Source organism: Stenella coeruleoalba, assembly GCF_951394435.1.
Source record: "Stenella coeruleoalba genome assembly, chromosome: 1".
Taxonomy (NCBI): domain Eukaryota; kingdom Metazoa; phylum Chordata; class Mammalia; order Artiodactyla; family Delphinidae; genus Stenella; species Stenella coeruleoalba.
The window spans coordinates 56,908,245-56,914,244 of record NC_137169.1 but is presented as its reverse complement, the minus strand read 5'-3'; positions in this window follow the sequence as shown (position 1 = coordinate 56,914,244).

The window sequence follows — 6,000 nt, the reverse complement described above, 5'->3', positions numbered from 1 at the left end:
ATTAGAAGAGGAACTAATTGGCTACAGAAGAAAAACAAGCAGCGTGGGTGCTCTAGAAGAGTACAATTTGATTCCATCTCAAAAACTTAACAATTTACCTCATCTCAGAAGAATCTTGCTGAGTTCTCTATCACTGGAAGCTTTCAATCAGGCATATTTTTGAGCGATTCTACAGCACTGGAAGAGCGTGCACTAACATGATTACAAGTTTCTTTCCATTTCAAAATGAGTCTATCAGTGTCAGCATAATCCCATATTGGTGGGTTGAAGTGAGAGCATTTATCCTCCTGGAGTCTTAAGGTGTGTTTGGAAAAATCTAGATTAACTGGAACTTAATTTGCAGAACCTTAAATTGATCAAAACGTATTGTTGCATTGTTTTCAAAGGAGAAGTTGATTTTTAATCCTTCCATCCATAAGAACACACATCCAGATGGTAAAGATTTGTTGATCCCCTACTATATGTAAAGTTACATCGGATTCCAGTTTTAACTGCCTATATTGTTCGTTCCTGTTAATTGTGAGAAAATTTAAGCTTGGAAAATTTAAGTGATTTGCCCAAATTCCCACAACTAGGAAAAGCATAACAAGGGCTGGAACACAGGGTTCTCAAACCTTGCTTTCCCCAGCGTACTCTACTCCTTCCCTAAGAAAATCAGATAGATGGTTAGATATATTTCCCAAGTAATTTCAACAAAAAAGTTTTCTACCTTGTTTCTTGGGTCATTTGCTCAACGAACCTCACAGGGCACTCCTTTCACTAAGGGCCAGCATAATGATTGTTGGGGAGGGATACAAAGATTAAGCAAGCAAACAAAAAACACTGTCCTATCTCGAGGGGCTCAGTACTGAGTAGAGAGGCAAGTCTGAAAACAGGGCATTGCAAACTAGTGAGAAAAGCTGAGAGCCAACTTGCCTGCCGTGCATCTTCCTATTAACTGGGGGTTTACTGTCCTCAACATCAGATTTATTCAAAAATATTTGAGCATCCACTCTGTGCCAGGCATGATGCAAAGCATTGTGGAACTGGGGGCAAAGCACCAAACGTGGTTTCTGCCCTCACAGAGGTTCCAGTTGCTTGATCTCACGTGTTCTGGCCTGGCTCTTCTTGGAGTTTCCATATAGGAAAACAGAGAAACTGTGGAGTCGCATCTTACTTGGATGTTAGGTTAGAAGTCAGCGAGAAAGACAAAAATAAATATAAACGTAATTACTGTCGAAAATTGCTGTATCGGACATGACATACTATAACTCTAATCATCCAGAACAGCCAGGTTTTTGTGGGGTTTTTTTTAAACCCCCTGGTGTTATAACAGACCATTTTTTACTTTGTTTTTATTTTTACCTAAGCACCAGACAGCAGGCTTGCTTTGAGGGCTCATGCTGTACGATAAAATCATATCTTGGAATATTAAATATCACAGTCAGAAAGCACAATGCAGGAACTGAGACAGAGTGAGGGAGTAGTATTTTTGTGTCTCCACTTACTCTCACTGAGGGCCTGCACTCAGGGCTCTAAACTACAGAGAGCTGTGAGAGATGCTTGGGGAAAAGCAGGAGACCCAAAGAATATTTGCAAGCAATGAAAGGGCCTAGTAGAATTGTTCTATCAAAGATATGGAGAAGAATCTGTGCCCTTGTTGGGATGGGGTGAAATTTGAGGGGGAAAAAAAAACAAAACACAGAAGGATCTGGTAAAAATCACTACCCAAGCCTCCAAGTCCCAACTACCAAGCAGAGGGCAATTCTCAAGCATCCGTGCAAACCTGGTCAAGGGTGTGGGCAGGGCTGGGCCTTGAGGTGGGGAGACTTGGGAGACTCTTGTGTTTTGTCTTCTGCTCACGCATCTCTCAGAAGGTTTGTGACTGAGCCTTCCCATTTTTACTGAGGGAAGATATAACAAGAGGCAGAAAGGTTCTTATACCTGAACTTCCCTTGGGAGAGCAATGTGTATATGTTTACAAAATACCTATTGAGAAGCTCTTTGGTTTTGAAGGTAAGATGCCCCCAAATCAAGCTCCACCCATAAAAGATGAATGCTGACTCTGGTGCAAAAGCCAGGGAAAATAACTTGTTCTCCTCCTGAGAGGGAGGTTCAGTGAGTTGGAGGAAAGAGTGAAAAGGAGAAAGAGGAAATGAGGCAGCTCTGTGGTGGAAAGTGGCATGCTATTGCAACTGACCTCCCAGACACCCTGTAGTTTCTAGAAAATTCTACAAAATTACAAAATGCTGGGTGTGGACAGCTTTCTTGAGGAAGCTACTGAAGGGGTCCCAGTGTGGGTGAAGGATGATTTGGGGTAAAACAGAGTTAGCCCACGTGGACACAGGGCCAAGTGGATAGGGAATCTCGTCACTGATAGCTTGGGGACTCTCAGGAACCCTGCCTTGAATTCCGGACACATACATCTGACTGCCTCCTCAGCATCTCCACTTGGATGAACAAAAAGCACCTCAAATGTCAAGAGTCCCTCACCAAAATCTGTTCCTCTCCAAAGGCTCCCCATCACAGGAAATATTCCCACCATTCAGTGGGCTGCTCAGTCTACCTCTTCAGGATCTTTTTCACACCCTTTCCTGTGGTTTCATTTTCAAGTCCATCAGCAAGTACTGTTGGCTCTGCTTTAAGAGCCTACCCCAGGGAATTCCCTGGTGGTCCAGGGGTTATGACTCTGCCCTTCCACTGTGGGGAGCACGGGTTCAATCCCTGGTTGGAGAGCTAAGATCCCTCATGCCATGCAGTGGGACCAAGAAAATTAAAAAATAAAAAAAATAATAAAACCAGGCTGAGGATCATTAAAAATTTTTTAAAAATAAAAATCTACCCCAAATCTTCCAAGTCTTAACACCTCGGCCACCACTAATCTTGTCAAGTTCTGGTCACTTCAGAAGACCCTTGCAGGAGCCTCCTGGCTGGTCTCCCTGATTCTGCATGTGCCTCAATATTGTTATTCTCCTCACAGAGTGATCTTTTAGAAATGTAGGTCTGATCATGTCAGTCCCCTGCTTGAAACTCTCCAACAACTTCCCCATAGCCTTACAATAGCCTGAGGACTCTCTGTGACCTGGCTACCAACTTTCTTTCCTACTCCTCTGCCTTCCCTGGTCTTGCTGCTACTCTTCGCAGTGGACAGGCACACTGTATTTTCAGGGTCTTTGTATTTGCTGTACCCCAGTCTGGACCATTAATAATGGGTGAAGCTGGGATTCCAAGCCAGGTAGCTGAACTCCAGAGCCATTGCTCTTAACCACTGTCACTCACCAACCCCACAGCACAGGTCATACTACCTGATACTGTACTACTTATCTTTTCATTTATTAGGTTTTTTTGTCTCCCTCTCTAAAATATAAACTTCATAAGGCCAGGGCCTTTGTCTATTTTGTTCATCACACAGTGCCTGGCACACAACTGGCCACTCTATAAATATTTGTGGAAGGAATGAGCCTTAGCTGACATCTGTGATACAATGGCTAACACATTCCCATTAGATACAATATTCACTAGTCTTTACAAAATCCTCACTTTAATGAGGATGGAAATGTGGCTTGAAGAGGTTAAGTATTTGCCCACAGTACACAGCTAAGAAGTAGATGAGCAGGGATTTGAACTGGGATCAGTTTACCTTCAGAGCCTAAGCTCTTAACTCCTGGGCTACGTTTGTCCTCCTACCCCAAGGTCCTGCTTCCTCTTCTCCCTGATCCATGTGGAACCTAGCTATACCAAGGAAATAGTTAATTTGTTTGAAGAGCTCAGAAAAACCTTAAGAAAACAAAAACACCTTGGTATAAAGCATTACACTTTTTATAACTGAATAGTACCTGTTCAAACATATAGTCCATTCCTCTGATTTTATAGCTGAGATTAAGGTGCAGAGAAGTTGAATGGATGTCTAAGGCTCCCAGATTCCAAGATGCTGCAGAAAAATCCCTGTGTAAGGAATCAGGAAATCTTCTAGTGAGTAACTGTGTGTTATGGTTTGAGTTATATCCCCCTCATATTTATATGTTGAAGTCCTAACCCCCAGTACTTCAGAATGTGACTTTATTTGGAAATAGAATTGTTGCAGATGCAACTAATTAAAGCGCTACTGGAGTACGGTGGGCCCTTAACCCATGACTGGTGTTCTTATAGAAAGGGGAAATTCGGACACAGATATGCACACTGAGAGAACATCACGTGAACATGAAGGCAGAGATTGGGGTGCTGCATATACAAGCCAAGAATGCCAGAGATTGCCAGCAAATCACCAAAAGCTAGAGGAGAGGGAAGAACAGATTCTCCCTCACAGCCCTCAGCAGGAATTCACTCCGACACCATGACCTTGGACTTCTAGCCTCCAGGACTGTGAGAATAAATTTCGGTTGTTTAAACTACCCAGTTTGTGGTACTTGGTTATGGCAGCCCTATGACACTAATATACTCTATCATCTCAGGCAGGTCACTGGCCACCTCTGGGCCTCAGTTTCTTTAATTATAAAACAAAAGACAGGGTTTCCCTGGTGGCGCAGTGGTTGAGAGTCCGCCTGCCGATGCAGGGGACACGGGTTCGTGCCCCGGTCTGGGAGGATCCCACATGCCGTGGAGCAGCTGCGCCCGTGAGCCATGGCCACTGAGCCTGTGCGTCCGGAGCCTGTGCTCCACAACAGGACAGACCACGGCAGTGAGAGGCCCACATAGCAAAAAAAAAAAACAAAAGGCAGAGACTGGAAGATCTCTGAGGAAATTTTGTTTCTGGAATTGTATGGCTTATCATTCCAGGGCTCTGAGACAAACACCTTTTTGGTTTGGAAAGCCTGAGACATGGGGTTGTATTTCACTCTTTCACAAAACTACTTGTTTCTATTCAGTTTGACAAATGTATATTTATTTCAGAAATTGGATTTTGTACTGGAAGTTCAATAGCGAATAAGATCCATCTTCTGACTTCAATGATTTATAGTCTTTTGGGAAAGACAAAAACCTAACTTAAATACATAGTGGTAGGTATTAATAGTCATAACATTTCTTAGAACTTTATGTATATCAGTTCATGTAATTCTCACATAACCTGCTATAAGCTAGGTATCATTATAATTATCCCCATTTTACAGATGATAAAGGTGAGGAACAGGGGAGTTAAGGGACTTGCCCAAGGTTACACAGTTAATTAGTGTCAAAGCATGAGATGTTCTCGGATTTCCAGAAAAGAGTCCTTATCCCAACCTTGGGGATCAGGGAAGCGTCTTATAGGAGGTCACCTGATCTGAGTCTTGAGGGATGTAAGAGATGACCAGGTTGGAGAATTCTTGGTAAGGGGCACAGGCTACACAAATTGTGGGTTGATAAATGGCATTTACCAGACATCTTAGTCCATTTTGGTTCACAGGTTTTAAGGCTCATACAATTGTTGATTTCATCACTCTCAAAAGATATGAGGCTCAGAGAGGCAGCAATGAAATTGTAGAAAAAGCCCTGGGGTTATTATGCCCATCTGACAGATTTATAATCCCCATTATACTGCAGACCAGTGAGTAAGTGACTTATTTAAAGTGGTACAGGTAGTAAATGAAGGAGTTAGGATTTGAACCCGGGCCATTTGGCTCCAGAATCAGTACAATAAACCACCTCCCTTCACTTGGACTCCATTAGGCTTCCTTCAGTGGACTTAGAATTACCATGACCCCCAACTTATTTATATCAAAATAAGCCTGTGGGAATATGTCAGAGAAATGTCATCCAGCATGTGTGTGTGTGTGTGTGTATGTGTGTGTGTATGTGTGTGTTTCTTTCCAACTCTGACAGTTCCTGAGTCTATAAATCAGCCTTTAGCTCCTATGCATTTTGTTAATCACAAATTATCACCCTCAGCCTTGGCAAAGATGCTACAGTAACTTCTGCTTCTGCAGTAGCTCCCTACCATCATGTGGGAGGATGACTACTCTTATGGCCTATGTTTTGGAGTCAGAAGATGAACTTTCTTTTAGATTGATCTTAACTGTGGTTTTCCTGAGAGCATGATTATGA